The following is an 18,163-nucleotide window of genomic DNA, read 5'->3' on the forward strand; positions in this document are numbered from 1 at the left end:
GTGCTGACAGCTCAGAGACTGGAGCCTGGAACCTGCTTCGAATTCTGTTTCTCCCTCTCTCTTTGTTCCTCCCCACTCATATTCTGTCTCTCTCTCTCAAAAATAAATTAACATTCAAAAAAAATTAACACACACAAAAAAGGAAAGAAAACTACAGCTCTAGATCAAAAGCCAAGTGTCTCTTTCTCTTGCTAAGAAAAAGGAAGCTTTCCCTCACTTATAGATCTTCCAGTGAGTTCACCCACAGCAGATTCTGTTTGAGGTAATGTCAATTCTCCTCAAAACCTACTCAAATCCCCCCAACACCCAGCACCTCCCCCACACACACACATGTGCACACACATGCACACACACACTCCCAACAGACTCACTAGGAGAGTTAAATGCCAGTGTGGTTTAGAAGAATTTCAAGATTTGCTCCTGAAGGAAACCCAACTCATTCTAACTAAAGGAGTTATAAAATCTTGCAAATTTTTACAAAGAGTGTATTAATTTGTTAGGGCTTTCATAACAATTACCACAGACTGAATGGCTTAAACAAAACAAACTTATTTTCTCACAGTTCTAGAGGTGAAAAGTCCAAGATCGAGGTCTTAGCAGGGCTAATTACATTCTGATGTGTTGGCTTCTAGATGGCCATCTTCTCTCTGTGTCTTTATATAGTCTCTCCTCTGTGCATGTCTGTGTCTTAATCTTCTCTTATTATAAGAATTTCAGTCATATTGGTTTAGGACCCACTCATAAGGCTTCATTTTATCTCAGTTATCTCTGTAAATGCCTTATCTCCAAATACAATCGCATTCTGGGGCACTGAGGGTTAGAAATTCAACATATGAATTTTGGGTTGACATGATTCAATCCATAACAAGCAGAATCTTGGGAAACATGGGTAGAAATAGATTGGACCAAGGAAGACAAAATATAGTTGGATAGGATTGAATGTATTGATATGAGTGCACTTACCTGAGCCTAACATAGTAGTTCTCAACCTTGACAGCACATTTGGCAGGCACAACCTTCAAAAAATACAGGTGATGTTGAAGTCCAACCCCAAAGATTCTAATTTAATTTTTCTGGGGTATAGCCTGGGCATCAGAAAAAAAAATTTTTTAAGTTAATTTATTTTGAGAAAGAGAGTGTGTGAGAGTCAGGGAGGGGCATAGAGAGAGAGGGTGAGAGAGAATCCCAAGCAGTCTCAGTGCCACCAGTGCAGAGCTCGATATGGGGCTTGAACTCAAGAACTGTGAGTTCATGACCTGAGCTGAGATCAAGAGTCAGATGCTTAACCAACTGAGCACACAGGTGCCTCAAGGGCATCAGAAAGTTTTTAGTTGCCCCAGATAGGTACCAAGGTTGAGAACCCCTGTAAAGCAGTTTCCTTACCCAGTTAATTGGACCAGTAAATGAGGCTGAAATATCACAGTTGTTCTTGGAAGAATAAGGGGTCCATACACATCAAAAGGTGGAAGTGTTGGAGTGAATTTATTATGTGTAAACCACCCAAGTACCCTCACCCCTGTCATGCCCCACTCCCACTTTAGAAGACCCATATGATGCTCCCCTTATTAAGAAATGCCTTAGGGAAAGAAAGCTCTACCTTAGAAAGCTCTACAAAGATGCAGAATGTCTTTATGCTAGAGATAGAGGGAGGGGAGATGTTATTGCACAGTTGGGTCCTGATTTCAATGGCAGTATGTAATCCTGGTGGACTTGAAAGGAGTAATTACCATAACAGACTGCAGAAACAGGGAGAGCTGATCAGACTGTCAGACCTGGAAAAATCTGGTGGTTACTTACTTATCACAGAGTCCTTGGGAAAGGGAAAGATGGGCAGGTTACCAGGGTATTGATTGATCCACATATCTCAAAAAAATTCTAGGTTTAATCAGTAGGAACTAGACTAGTTTACCTGGAAAAAACTCTCAGGTGCCATCCCCTCCCCCACCTCCCCCACTGTCCTCATCAGATGTACCAGAGTTTGCAAAGGGAATGTAGAGGACATTTGTGAAAAAGTATCCGAGTGAGGCTGTTATGTGCCTCACATAAAAATGGGGAAAAGGCATTTCCCCAAGGAGAAGATGATGAATAGAAAAAAAAAGTAATAATTGCCTACTACAATGCCCACCCAATAGCTCTTTCTATGTAATTAATTGACTCTTTGATTCACCATTAACATTTCATCTCACTTTATTGTTGACAAAATGTTTTTCACATATACTATCTACTTTAATCTCATTTTAAAACTCCTGACTTCATTTTTTTTATATTTTCCTTTTAGAGAGAAGGCAATTGGGTCTAAGAAAAGGTGTACTTATACAGAACTGAAATCCAGATCCAGTATAAACTTCAATCTCTTTCCATTATATAACATCATTACCTTAAAAATAAGAGTTGTTTTTTTTTAATATGACATTTTAGAATCAGGCTTGGATCAGTTTGGACCAAGCAAATGCAGTATTCTTCCAACATATGTAACTTCTATAATAATACGAGCAAAAAACAAGTAATGGTTACTACTTCAAGATAAATCATATGCCAGACTTTACTCAATTAAGTTAAATTCAATAAATATATTTAAATATATAGGATGCATCCCAGATACTAGGGAATCAAATAAATATAAGATCCAGTCTCTGTGCTCCCATAGTTCAAATTCAGTCATCTAAATAAAGTAGACATCTAAACAAATAAGTACAATAGAGATACTTCAGGAACATTGTATTTTAATTATCTATTTGCTTCTATTCCCTGGACTCCAAGACTCTTGGGTTCAGGGATCAAGTCTTTTTTGTATTCCCAGCACTGATCACAGTGTCTGGGACTGAGTAAATTCTCAATAAATAGTTATAGAATTAATTAATGTATTTATTTATGAAAAAAGATAAGTGTAATGGAGACTCAGTTGAAGGAGGGATTATTTTTATTTCTGTACTAAGAAAAGCTACATTTTGACGTGGTAGGATGAGTTTCGAAAGAATCCATGAAAACAACTCATCTGCACACTGGAGTTGTGCTGTGTACGTGTGCGCTCTTTGTCGTGCTCATGACTAGAAAGGCCTCGTCACAATAAGGAGGGCATTCTGTCCTGTAGAAGGTACTTTTGCATTGTTGTGTTGCAACCAATAGATACTTCTGTTCTGACAGATACTGCAAACAGTAGACTTAACTTTGCTCCTTTAAGACGTGCTTCCAATCTCCTCACTACTGCTGCGTGTAAATCTAGCCCTATTTCAAACACGTCTACAGTCTTAATTTTCTCAAACTGTCCATTTGTACTATGTATATTGCCCACACAGACACTATGTCATCAATTTTTTTTTCTCATGGAAAGTACACTTATTCATTTATTTACTCATTATTCTGCTGAGCATAGAACCCTCTACTGGGTCCACTGTGATTCTGAGACCTACATCCCTCTAACTCAAATGTAAAAGGCCTCCATCATTTCTCTCTAAGCTCATTCCCCCTGGAATGAATACATTGTTCATTAGACATTCAGCAAAGTATTTGCCATCTGACAGGCTAAATGAAAGCATCTCCTCTCCTAGAAGAAGTTCACTACAAGGACAACCACTGTCTTTGTTCCAGTCTAGCACAGACCCCCAATGATACACGCACTCTAACACAGTTAAATTCAAAGGGGCCACACCTAGGGAAGCTACAGAATAGTTGAGAGTCACTTAAAATACTCTGACATGTCACGTCAGGTCACCAATTGGAAAAGAGGATTTTTGAAATACCTGGATCAGGAAAGCTCGGAGGTCCTGCCTATGGGATCCAGAAACGTGCCAAAATTAAGCTGCTGTTTTGGACACGCTTTGAAGGAAAACATTTTTGGTGGCCAGTTTCAGTGTTTGTCTTCGATTCAGAACTCATATTTGATCCTAGACCAAAATATGTATCCAAAATTGCAAACAAAGCTGTTAAAATATCAGAAGGACCATGGGGGCTAGTCTTTAGAGACAGATCCAAAGGCACATGTATAAGGAAAGCCCCGTGGCCACTTCACAAAACCTTTAAAGTACCAATTTCAACTCAAAACATATGGCAGCACAGGGTATGAAAAGGAGCCTTTCACTTCCTGGAGAGATGCCAGTCTTCTGTTGGTAGCACTGAGAAGCTCTGCCACAGAAGAGGCTCCTGGGGAAAACGCAGTGGACTGTGTGAAACACATTGGTGGTCTGTCTCCTTTCTCACTGCCAACGTATTAATGGTGGAAGTTGTTCCTTCAGTTGGCATGAATTGGTATTTTTATGTTGCCTAAAGAAACTTGGAAACTACTGTATTCTCATCATTTAGATGTAGACTTTCTCATGTGGGAGACTATTTGAGGCCATGTGAGATCCATTAATTAATTATTAATGAAAATGAATTCTTTAAGTCAATAAAGCTTGCGGCCACAAGATTTTAAGCCCCAGATTATCCATAAAGAAGGCAGAATGCAGTGTTATGTTAATTGGATCTTCTACTTACACAGAGTTGTGTATATCCCATACACAGACCACCAACTCCAAAAAATGGAGGGCAACATGTTCATCTAGTATGAAAACTATACTGAGTAAAACCATTCTTGGTTCCGAAGTGCCTTAGAATGTAATGGGGCTTAGGGTCACCATTAAACATGTCATTTTTAAGAGCTATAGAAGAATAAACTGACGCCCCACAGACCTACCCTGGGATGTACACTTTTAAACAAATTCTTCACATTCACTTAGTTACTTGTGATTTATTTCTTTCTCGTAAAATGAAGCTCGGTGTATGAAAAAAGAAGTCCTATTGGTTTGAACGTGGGAATCTAGATGTAGAAACCTGGATTCCCATGTCCAGATATAATCAGCTTTTTTTATGTACATATTTTGACATGGTTGAGATGATGCTACACTCAAAAATTATACTCTTCTCTTTTCACTCAATAGTCTGTGCATCATGAGACTTTTTACATGTCATTGAAATCCTTTATTAACAGGTTATAATTGCTATATAATATTATGTCAAATAGGTTAGTTTGTAATATATAACTTCTCATGTTTGTACATTAAAAAAACTGTTTCTATCATTTAGCTCTTCTAAATATTGTTGTGATAATTTTAATGTGTTAATCTTTGTCTACTCATTTCCTTAAAATAATTCACTAGAAATGGAATTGCAATTAAAGTGTTTGGTTCTTGGATATTAACTAAACTGATTGTGGTAATCATTTCACACAATATACATATATTAAATTTTTAGATTGTACACCTTAAACTTATACAATGTTATATGTCAGTTATAGCCCAATAAAACTGGAAAAAAAGGCTAAAATATTTGGTTCTGGATATAATATCTCCACAAGTTTACCTATTTATTCTTTTATATGTATATATATATATATATATATATATATATATGATACAAATATATCAGTAACATATATCAATAAGTGCTGTGTGTGTATAATTTCCCCCACAAGTTTACCAATTTATTCTCCATTAGTAGTATTTTTATTTTAATATTTTTAATGTTTATTTTTGAGAGATAGATAGAGAGAATGAGCAGAAGACAGGCAGAGAGAGAGACAGAAAATCTGAAGCAGGCTCCGTGCTGTCAGCACAAAGTCTGAGGGGGAATTGAACCCACAAACCATGAAATCATGACCTGAGCCAAAGTGGGACGCTCAACCAACTGAGCCACGCAGGTGCCCCCCATTAGTAATATTTTTAAATGTCCATTTTACCACCATCGACAGCACTGAAAGTTCACTTTAATTTTTAAGCTATTTTAAGATTTAGTCATTCCTTTCACACATTGCTCCTGGTAGGTTGCCTTGTCTAATCACTCATATGATTGATTATCTGGCAAGTTCTTCTGAATGCCAACATTTTTTTAAAAACATATTATAAACCTACAACATATTATGAGGCCACATTGTCTTCTACAATAAAACAGGGTTATTTTCACAATTCTATATAGTTGGGAATGAGGTTGTCACATAGATGGAACACAACAGCCTTCAGCTACTCTCTGATAGATTTAAAATGTGACAAGTAAAGACTGTTACACTTTAGTATTTTCTGCAGAAGGGATGTATCTGAGTCCTCATAATGCTTAAAAAACTTATCCGAAAATCCACTTTCCTTTCCAAGTTATTATGTTCAAATACTGTAAGACAAAGAAGAGGACATGAAAAGCTCAATAAAAAAAATTAAAGTCCGGGGCGCCTGGGTGGCTCAGTCGGTTATGCATCCGACTTCGGCTCAGGTCATGATCTCACGGTCCCTGAGTTTGAGCCCTGCGTCGGGCTCTGTGCTGACAGCTCAGAGCCTGGAGCCTGTTTCAGATTCTGTGTCTCCCTCTCTCTCTGACCCTCCCCCATTCATGCTCTGTCTCTGTCTCAGAAATAAATAAACGTTAAATAAATAAACAAATAAATAAATAAATAAATAACATCCATGTTTTCTCTATTTGAGCAGGTGTCTGAAGGGAAAAAAAAATAAATCTCTCTCAAACTGAAAAGGACAGAACTATGTGTCTATTTTGCTCAACTCTCAATCTCCAGGTCCCCCAATTGGTGTAGTGCTGCCTCAAAAAGCAATGGAGAAAAAGTTCTGGAGATGAATGTGGTGATGGTTGTACAAAAATGTGAATATATCTAATGCCACAGAACATTTGTAGTTAAAAAAGTTAAAATGGTAAAATTTTATATATATTATATTATATTATATTATATTATATTATATTATATACCCCTCATACCGACCCCCTCCAAAAATAGCAATGGAGCTCTTCTGGTTTTTCCTTGAGTTTACTGAGCCTCCTGCTATCTGTTAACCAACCTGTAATGAATCTGCCATAGTCCCCTAGCTGCTGGGAACTTCAAATTATCTGAGAACTCATAAACTCTGCCCCAGATCTTCTTTTAAATTAGCAGCAATGTGAGTACAGATCTTCCTCAGTTTATGATGGGGTGTTGTCCCAACAAACCCATCATAAGTTGAAAATGCATTTAATTCACTTAACCTACTGAATATCATAGCTTGTCTGGCCTACCTTGAATGTGATCAGAACACTTACGTTAGCCTCAAGTTGGGCAAAATCATCTAACACAAATACCATTTTATAATAAAGCGTTGCATATCTCATGTAACTTACCGAATCCTGTACTGAAAGTGAGAAACAATGGTTGGATGGGGACAGAATCGTGGTAAGCATATTGGTTGTTCATCCTCGCGATCGGGTGGCTACTGGGACCTGCCGCTGCCACTGCTTCTGCCCAGCATCACCAGAGAGGGTCTTACCATATCTCTCTAGCCGGGAAAAGATCCAAATTCAAAATCTGAAGTATAGTTTCTATTGAATGCGTATCACTTTCACAGGATCGCAAAGTCGAAAAACCATAAGGGGACCCATCGTAACCCAGGGGCCGTCTGTCCAGGCATGAACATAATATATTTGAAAAAAGAAAACCAGAAGAATAGCAGCTGCGGTTTCACTACTGTCTGGTGACTGAGAGACTTGGTTCGAACTCTGCCTACAGGCAAAGTTACTGCACATGTACCCTGCATTCTGTCATCAGCGTATTTCTGGAAATGTAGTATGTAAATTAATTTTTTTTTAAAGTTTATTCATTTTTTGAGAGAGAGAGGGAGAGAGAGAGAGAGAGAGAGAGAGAGAGAGAGAGAAAGAGAGCTCAAGTGGGATTGAGGCAGAGAAAGAAGACACAGAATCCAAAGCAGGCTCCAGTCTCTGAGCTGTCATCACAGAGCCTGTGATGGGACTTGAACGTACAGACAGAGCTGAAGTCAGACGCTTAACCAACTGAGCCACCCAGGCGCCCCATGTAGTATATAAATTAAAATTAAGAAAATGAATTGTTTACATAGAGATGAAAATAGCAATTGTATTTCAATTCTATAAATAAAGCAAATGGTGCAAAAGAGTCTAAAATACAGAACTCAACCTTTTAGAACTACCTTTGAAACATAAAATCTTGCTTTGTTTATAAAATCAATTCCTGTCCCCACCCCTACCCCCACAAGAAGCCCACAAAACTCAACTTGCTTCTTGACAGAAATTAAATGAAAACACAAACAAGTGTAAATAAAATGTTATAACAGCTATAAGAATATGTTAAAGAATTGGAGAAACCATCTTAAACACACAAAAAATTAAAATAGTATATGTATAATATTAATATAAATATATTAACATCTAAGAGCAGCTAAAATGTCTGGACCACTTACTCTGAGCCAGGCACTGTCCCAAGTGTTTACTTGTACTTGCCTCGAGTTGGGCAAAATCATCTAACACAAATACCATTTCATTCTTAACATACCCTTCATTCTTAACATAGTCCTTACCAGGTAAGGCACTATTTATTACTGCCCCATTTTACAGACATGGAAAGCCATTACAGAGAGCCAGAGAGTTTGGTAATTTACCCAAGGCTTTCAATTAGCTGCAATGCTCTTAAGATGTACACAGTAATGCTTTTTCAGACTCCATCTGGGATCTTACCCTGTACCTAAGATGGTCACAACTGGAAAGGAGAAAGGCCATAACTGTAAATAAAAGCATCTACTGGCTTTTGCAAGCCCTACAAGCATCTCTTTGAAAAATGACCATAATTCATATCTAAATAAAATTGAAGAGAGAAGTAGTTTATCTTCTCCTGACCCTCAAGTTTAGGCAGTTAAACTACTGCTATGCCTCCAGATTTTCCTGTGATCATAATTGTTTCCTAGAGGCATCAGCTGGGGCTTGACTGAGGAGTGATGAAGAAAAGCATACTTTACAAAAGCTTAGTCCAGTGTGGAGTCTTTCCCTGCATACTCGAATTCTGGACACGGTTACTTCCTATCATGACAGACCCCTACTAGGACGATAGTGGGGACAGAGTACTGGTTCACATGGAAACTCATCCTCTTCAGATCCTCCACATTAGAAAGGCCAGAGCCCTTTGCAGACCCTTTTTCCTCTATCTTGAAAGACTTTGTTCTTTACCTCTAACTACCCTTGACCCCCACCACCAGCCCCAGGCTTCCTACCCCTGGTACAATCTAAGAGAGGAATCAATGAGATTTTCCTCATTTACTGAGTTCAACAAAGGCAAGCCCACAATCTTGGGGGTGGGGTTAGAGGTGATGAAAATAAATTCCAACTAGCCCATCCTGCAAACACTTGGAGATCCAGATCACATCTGGCTGGGGAGAGGGCTTGGAGTGCTGGTAACTTATCAATGCTCGGGTTACTCAATTACACCAAAGAGTATCCTCTGGGAAAGCAGCCGGTATCCCCTCCTATCACCTCAGACAGAAAGCACATCTCAACAAAGCTGGTGACTGAAGGGTTGCCATTAGTGACAAATTCATTTATTTATTTCCTGAGTTTCCATCTTTAGGAGTACTTCCACATCCATAAAACAAAGAATCTTTATGCTATATTTATTTCCAAGAAAGTGTTCCAGTGTCAATATGGAAATTATGACTACAGAAGTGGACAGAGTATGGTCAACTACCATGCATTTAGGTTCTTTCTACATAGGAAAGGATTAGCAGCAGAAAGAATGCCAGAACTAATTTTAATCTCTCTTTTACCTTGTGACTAGAAGCAAATCATTGAATTCCCAGAGATGCACATTCTCATCTGGAAAACATAGATAATATTCCTAGGTCTTCTTTTTGCATCTGGATGTGCAAAAATTAAATGGAGTGATGTAAAGAACAATGTAATTGAAAGTGCTGTGTATACTATACATTAAAGATTATATGAGTAATAAGCTATTACCATATAAGGTGATAAAGGAGATGTTCTGCCTATGAACACACTAGGCAATGACTTCTTAAGGGTGTCTTTAAATCTCATGTTCGATAGTTTAGTAAATGAAGAAAACTTTGCCATTTAATGCAGTAAGACAGTCACATTTAATGTGTCCACAGTAGCTTAGGCCAGTCCACAGAGTTCATACCCCCTCTCCAAACATTGCATATGTTGTTTATATGATTCACTTGTTTATATAGAAATTAATCACATGCTGTTTAATGGTGTCATGTATTATTATTTGCCTCTTTTTAAATTTAATTTTTTATATGCAAATATATGTCTAATTTCTTCAACTAGACTGTAAATCACTTCAGGACTATTTAAGAGCTTGTTAAATGAGATGATATGTATTAAAGACATAGTATAGTATCTAGCACATGGTAAGAGCTCAATAAATAGTAATTATTTTTTTTTCAGAGGGCCTAACATAGATTTTGGTCCAGAGTATATACAACAAGTTATCAATTAGCTATTTCAAGTAGGAAACACCACACTGTGGGATATTATTTGAAGACTCCCTTGAGCAATAATCATATAGGACTTCAAAAGAATATTTCAAGCCCCATACAAAATGACATTTCCAAGTAAGCAACAATATTTAAGAGTCAAGAGTGGGCAGTGATGATGAACACAGGTTTTGGAGTCAGACAGACCTTGGTTTGGATGTCTACTCCACCTCTTACAAGATGTGTGGCCTTGGCCAAATTACATCACTCTATTAACTCCAAATGAGAATAATAATACCTGCTCCAGTGTTGTGGTAATGAAAGGAATCAATACAGGCAAAAACTTACACTGAACCAAATGGTAGTTGTTACTCCTTCTAAGAGTCCAACAATTTTGTGTTCTAGGATTGAGTAGGCCACTATATGAGAAGGATAGATTAAAATGTCCACAAAGAAAGAGAAATGAGAATTTAGTCTGACAGTCTCCTAGTCCACCAACCCAATCTTCACATTTTGAAAATTAAGTAGAACATATAGCCCAAATAGCCCATATAAGAACATATTTAATGCATATATTTTTCTGATAAAAAATGTTTAAGATTCTAGAAAACATATGTTTAGTTTGTTGAAACGCATGCCTTTCTGGTTTAGACTAAAATCGGATAAGTTACCATCAGGGAAATGCAAATCAAAACCACCATGAGGTAACACCATATCTACTGGGATGACTGTAATCAAAAAGACAGACAATAATCAGTCTTGGTGAGGCAGTAGAGGAAATTTGGAATCCTCATTCACCACCGGTGGGAATGTAAAATGGAGCAGTCACTTTGGAAAACAGACTAGAAAGTCCTCAAAATTTTAAGAGTTAGCATTAGAATTAGCATCAAAGCTACCATATGAGCCAGCAATTCCACTCTTGGGAACATACCCCAGGAAATGCAAACATATGTCCACATAAAAGCTTGTACACAGATGTTCATAGCAGCAGTATTAATAATAGCCAAAAAGTGGAAATAACACAAATGTTCCTCAAATGATGCATGGTTAAACAAAATGCGATATAGCTAACAATAATTATTCAGCAGTGGAAAAAATAAAGTACTGATAAATGCAATAATATGAATGAATCTTGCAAATATGTCAGGTGAAAGAAGCCAGTCACAAAAAGCCACGTATTATGTGATTCCATTTATATGAAGTGTTCCGAATAGGCAAATTCATAGAAACAGAAAGCAAATTCATGGTTGCTTAGGGCTGGGAAGACTAGGGGGGAAATAGGAAGTGGTCAATGGGTACAGGGTTCCTTTTTGGAGTGATGAGAATGTCTTAAAAAACTGATTGCGGCGATGGTTGCCCAGTTCTGTGAATATGCTAAAAACCATTGAATTGTACACTTTAAACAAATGAATTATATGGTATGTGAATTATATCTCAATATAGCTGTTTATTTTTTTAATGTTTATTTCTTTATCTTGAGAGTGAAAGAGCACAAGCAGGGTGAGAGGCAGAAAGGGAGAGAGAGAGAATCTCAAGCAGGCTCTGTTCTTGGCTCAACGGAGGGGTTTGATTTCACGAACTGTTGAGATCAGGACCTGAGCCAAAATCAGGAGTCAAAGGCTGAACTGACTGAGCCACCCAGGCACCCCAAGCTGTTAATTCAAAAGATTGGATTAGTGCTGTATCGACTAGAAAGGCCTCGTTAGTTTACAGAAAGACAAAGACATCAAACCAACAAAAATATCACTAACAAAATAGTAAAGATTACTTGAAGAGTTTTTAATGATATAAATACATCACGAAAATGTAACTGTAGTTCACAGCTAAATTTTTTTTGGACAATTGCATTTTTAAATGTACTACAATACACTTAACTTAGAAACATTGGAGTTCTTATCAGTGATATGTTTTAGTAAGCTACATAGCTATTAGGTTTATAATAGACCATAAAACCACTTTAAAAGAAGGCAATTAAGGGGCCTGAGTGGCTCAGTGGGTTAAGCGGCTGACTTCAGCTCAGGTCATGATCACACAGCTTGTGGGTTCGAGCCCTGCACCCGGCTCTGTGCTGACAGCTCAGAGCCTGGAACCTGCTTCAGATTCTGTGTCTCCCTCTCTCTCTGCCCCTCCCCTGCTCACACTCTGTCTCAAAAATAAATGTAAACATTAAAAAAAAATTTTTTTTAATAAAAATTTTTTTAAAAAAATAAAAGAAAGGTAATTAATTTTAAATTGCACTTTATTTCCATGTGTTCCATTTTGTTCCAACTATTAATATCATCAAAATCTTGAAGTATGGTATTGTTAGAACTTTTAGGCTTTTTCTAATCAATCAATAGAAATGTTATAAAAATTATGGAGAGCAAAGGGCTACTGAAATATGTAGTTAAGAAACTGAAAAGATAAAGTGTGCACCAATTATAATCTGATACATGATACAGTCTAATAATTATAATCAAATAGTCAAAGTGTCTTTTTACTATTTTGGTGAAAATAATAGTAACTTTACAGAGTACTCTTTTGGAGGGGGATTCTTACACACACTTTCATTAACTTATGTATTGGTAATTATATTCAGACTTTACAGCATCAATATTTAACATTTAAATTTGAAAATATCTTCCTTCGAAAACCATATAATCCCATGTCTTCTAAAATTAAATTATTATATTATTGCCCAAAATAAACTTCACTCAGTAAATGTGTCTAATACATAAATAAAACATTCTTATGATTTCTAACATGCCAAAATTTAGAAAATACACTTACAAAAGAAATAGATGTTGTGTAGTAAATAATGCTACTTAATTCTAACATCAAAAGAAGATGATTGTGGTAACTTAAAACTTTCAAAAAACTGTATCTATAAGTCTTTGCTCAAGAGAAACATTTTGAGATTAAAATGTCATCAAGATACACATTTATTTCACTCACAGGGCCTTTCTCTTTTAAATTTATATTTGATATTATTTTAGAGGATGTTACATGCACCTTAATTTTAGAATTTGGTTTTTGTTTTATCTTTATAAAAAAATTTAATATGATTAGAAAATATTTAGCAGCAGTTGAAACAATATGTAAAAACATTTAAGGTTGGAGGTAGATTTAAAATTAAATTAATGTTAGGGGCACCTGGGTGGCTCAGTTGGTTTAGCGTCCAAGTTTGGCTCAGGTCATGATGTCACAGTTTGTGGGTTCAAGTCCCGCATCAGGCTCTGTGCTGACAGCTCAGAGCCTGGAGCCTGGAGCCTGCTTCTGATTCTCTGTCTCCCTTTCTCTCTGCCCCTCCCCTGCTCCTGCTGTCTCTTTCTGTCTCTCAAAAATAAATAAATGTAAAAAAATTATTTTAATTAAATTAATGTTATGTTAATCATACTACAATAGAGTGGTTTAAAAAATAAAATTAAAACAAGGGTGCCTGGGTGGTTCAGTCAGTTAAGTGTCTGACGTCAGCTCAGGTCATGATCTCATGGTTTGTGAGTTCAAGCCCTGGATCGGCCTCTGTGCTGACAGCTCAGATCCTGGAACCTGCTTTGGGTTCTGTGTGTGTGTGTGTCTCTCTCTCTCTCTCTCTCTCTCTCAGAAATAAATAAATAAACATTTTTTTTTAAATTAAAACAGTTTTCAGAGCAGACACCATTATAATAAATGAAGAAAACTTCAAATTTAAAAATTTTGCCAAAATACAATACTTGTTTGAATGACCTCAATTTTTTTGTGTTTCAAATTCCTTCATATTTCTTCCACCTGTCTGTTGTCACTTTGTTATATTCCAGAAAACAAATTAGAGGAAATATAACATTCAAGCAAATTACACAATTAATATTAAGAAGTACATGTATCTCATTGTATAACTTCATAAAAAATAGAGGATTTGATTTTCTAAATTTCTCTGAGAATTGTGTGAACTGAACACATTGCTTATATATTCATTGTGTTTTCTATTGCCACCTTATTTACAAAGTTGGGTTGGGGCAGGAAAAATTTACATTTTCATGTGAAGAATTTTCCTCACACTTGCTTCTGATTAAGTACCCTGGATCACAGTGAATCAGCAAACATTGATTTACACAGAGCTTTAGAAAATAGCTCGACTTTCAAAGGAGTGATACTTTCTCAAGTGAATCCTAAAGTCTTCAAAGGTCAACAAAAAGAGAAATTTCAGATTTTGCTCCCACCACAATAATTTGGTATATTTAAAAGTATTTTTGTAGTCAGACTACTATAGAAATCTGGAAGTAATTCTGATTTTAAAAGGTAACATTTTCTGAAGCTTGAAGTTTCTAAGTGTTAATTAAAAGCCATAGTTAATGTTTCATTTAGTTGGAGCTGTGAACGTTAACACTCATATCACTGAATATGCATTTATATAATGAAAATACGTCAAATATATGCAACATATTTAAAAACTACCATAATGCTATCCACACATTTTTCAAAGGCAAAAAAACAACTTTTCAAAAATCTAACTGAAACTGCCTTTTACTCCAATACAAATTGGAGTTCTCAAGTTGTTTAAATGAACTGATTTATAATGGAAATAAGTGGAGTTTAGATGAGTTTCCTGTAAATGTGTAATAAAACCCACAGTTGTATATGTAGATTCTTAATTTTTGAACAATAAATTTAGGGCCGGGCAATGTCACTGGAGTAAATTCCTTTAAGAGATGTAAAGGTCTTGATGACAGTTATTTTCCAGGTCTACTTTCCCACAATCACATCTCTGAAAGATTTTCTGCATGAAGTGTCTGAAGAAGAGTGGTGGACATGTCAATGATCCCTGAGGTCCATTCCAGGTCCCCTTTAAGGTGGAGGTGGGGCAAATAGGAGAGAAGAAAAGGTAATGCTGATAAGGGAATCTGAACCAAATGTTGTCGCATGCTAGAAATGATTAGATGCCCTTGTCATGGAGCTGCTACAGAAGTCCGGGGTGAAAGAGGGAAACAAGAGGTCAAGTGTGGGCACATGAGTTAAAAAAAAAAAAAAAAAAAAAAAGTTTGTGTGGTATAGTGGAAGGAAAATGAATCCTTAATCTACTCCTAAATCCTCTCTCCTTTTCTTTTTTAAATATCCTTTGGTCCTGTGATGGGAAGAACGGAGGTGGGTCTTGATGCTATTTATTAACACGTATCAGGTTAAGCTACACAATATGTTTGTAATTAAAATAAAAGCTTTAGCAAGAATATTCTGCTTTCTTGCTTAGAGGTGTTCACAAAGCAAAAGCAAGCTACTGAACTGACCTTCATCATGGAATGCCTATTTTTTTTTTATGTTTATTTCTTTCTGAGGGAGAGAGAGAGCTCAAGCAGGGGAGGGACAGAAAGGGGGGGGGGGCAGAGGATCCAAAGCAAGTTCCGTGCTGACAGCAGACAGCCCTCATCAGGACTGGAACTCACGAACTGTGAGATCATGACCTGAGATGAAGCCAGGCACTTAACCGACTGAGTCACCCAGGCACCCTGCAATGCCTATTTCTAAATGTCCATGTCTTGTCACTGTACTTACGTTTTGGTGGGAGTCATGTCTTATATTCATTCAATAGCTATACATTGAGGACCTGCTAGGTGCCAAGCCCTGTTTTAGACAGTGAATAAACAGAGTGAAATCCTTGCTCTCATGGAGTTTACAAAACAGTAACAAAATAGGCATTAAACAAAGTTAAATGAGAAAATTGGGTATTATGTTTCATTAGTTTTTAACATATACCTTTCCCATATTTTGATGTATGTAAATTGGGATGCATTTTTAAATTGATGGTAAATAATATTTTAATTGGTGATCTTTTTTCTTTGTGGCAGGCCATGAAAGAGTGATATAAGCCTTAAGTGATAACATTCAGAATTCAACAAAATATAGTAGAGTGGTAGAAAGTTACAAACACTTTCAAAAAGAAGAATGGAGAGGAGAGGAATTGTAACAGTGTGGTCAGGGGCAACCTCACTGAGAAGGCATCTTTCCAGCCCAGGCATAAAAAAGGAACCAACCCATCATGCAGGGCTTCCCAGGTAGAGGAAAGTACAAGTGCCCGAAGATAGGAGGGTGCCTGGTCACGGTCCTGGAAATATAAGACCAATGTAGCTGGAACTGAATGGGAGTGAGGACAGCAGTAGAAAAGGGTGAAAGATGAGAAGTAACAAAGAAGCCAGCCTATATAAGGCCTTGTGGACCATTGTAAGGACTCTGACATTTACTCTGAGTGAAATGGCAAGTTATTGGGAGTGTGTGGAGCAGAAACCATGATATGAATTCTATGTGAAGGGTAAAAAGGCACCTCTGGCTGCTGTGTTGAGAATGGATGGACTAAAGGAGAACAAGGCAGAAAAGAAGAGAGCAATTTGGAATCTTCTATTCAATGCCAAGTAAAAGGTGATGGTGCCTATCACCAGCGTGTTAGCTGTAGAGGTGATTCTGTAACCAGATTCTGAATAGATAAAACCTACAAGATTGGTTCATTTTGGATGTGGGGTTCAAGAAGAGGTGTGTCATGATAACCCCAAGACTTCTGGCCTGAAACACTGTAACTAAGATGGGTTATCATGAATTATTCTGATTATAAACCAGGGATGCCTCATACTAAATCAACAAGTTTCCAACCGAATAAAGCTTGTGTATTCAAAGCTAAAAATTTCAAATAGTGGTGACTGTAGGAGTTCTGGCACTAGTATACAAAAGTGCTGTTTACCAAAGGAGGGGAAAGACAGAGAAAGGCAAGAAAAGCAAGAGAAAGGAGAATTAGGTTTATTGTACCAAGTGGTTCATGTATATTCTCATTTAATCCCAACAATCACTACACAATGTCATGATTACTCTCCCCATTTCACAAGTAGAGAAATTAGGCTTTAGGTTGGTTAAGCAGGTTACTGAGGTCACATAGCTATAGATAATCCTTTAGAGTTCTCCCCTTGGAACTGGTTGCAATTTTTTAACTAGGCTTCCAAATCAGGTGTCCCACTCTTTCAGTTTTCTTACAGCATCCAGTTCTGCTCTATTTCCCTCTCCTAAAGGAATTGAGGGGGATATTTTTCCCCCTGAAGATCAGTGGAAGGATATTTCAGTGGATACCATATAGTGTTCTTCCAAAAAGCATCCTTCAGCCAATATACTTCAGTCTCCGGGAATGTCTTATATTTCACCAGCAGAGCTACCTGCCTACGCAGGGCACAAGCCTTTATCCAACATCGAACCCCCTTCCACACCTTCACTTTTTCCCCCCAAAACTCTTCATTCTGGGAGTCAGACCTTAGAACCTACAGATTTTCTAACTGCCTTTGCTCACATCACCATATCAGATCCTCACATCGATACGGTACCGTGTCCCCTCGGGCAGTGGTTACACAAGAGATCCGCAAGCTGTGATGTTTGCCCTTAGATGGCAAGCCTTCCCCAAACATGAAGAGTGCAGCATAGAGTGAGAGCTTTGCAATCAGTTAGGACTAGGTTCAGCTCTGAGTTTCTGACACTTTCTGGATCCACAACCTATGACAAGGTACCCAGCTTTTTAAACTTCAATTTCTTTATCATTAAAAAGCAGAAAATGGTAATTATGTTACAGTATTGTGAGAATTAAATGGGACAGTGTTTGTAAGCCCCTAGGGTAGGGTGTGATACTAGTAAATGCTTCTTAAATGTACTCTATTACTATTTCCTGGCTCTTCTCCCATGTGAAGCACTAACAGAGGGTGTATACCATGTTCAGTGAGCTCCCAAATTGCAATGGAAGTTCTGCACTTAGAATCTCACATCTAGGGGCACCTGGGCAGCTCAATCAGTTAAGCATCTGGCTCTTGATTCGGCTCAGGTCATGATCTCACAGTTCCTGAGACAAGCCCTGCGTTGGGCTCTGCACTGAGTGTGGAGCCTCTTTGAGATTCTTTCTCCCTTTCTCTCTGCCCCTTCCCCACATCTCAAAATAAATAAGT

At 37.4% G+C, this 18,163-nt stretch overlaps 1 long non-coding RNA gene across 1 annotated transcript; it reads right to left on the minus strand.

The window, feature by feature from the left end:
* Window positions 1-503: 503 nt before the first annotated feature.
* On the minus strand, window positions 504-7,241 carry LOC122220359. The gene is made up of 3 exons (XR_006202819.1): window positions 7,129-7,241; window positions 964-1,085; window positions 504-810 (listed from the first exon to the last, which is right to left on the minus strand). It is a non-coding gene; the product is annotated as an uncharacterized LOC122220359 (long non-coding RNA).
* Between the last annotated feature and the right edge of the window lie 10,922 nt (window positions 7,242-18,163).

Source organism: Panthera leo, chromosome B2, assembly GCF_018350215.1.
Source record: "Panthera leo isolate Ple1 chromosome B2, P.leo_Ple1_pat1.1, whole genome shotgun sequence".
NCBI lineage: Eukaryota > Metazoa > Chordata > Mammalia > Carnivora > Felidae > Panthera > Panthera leo.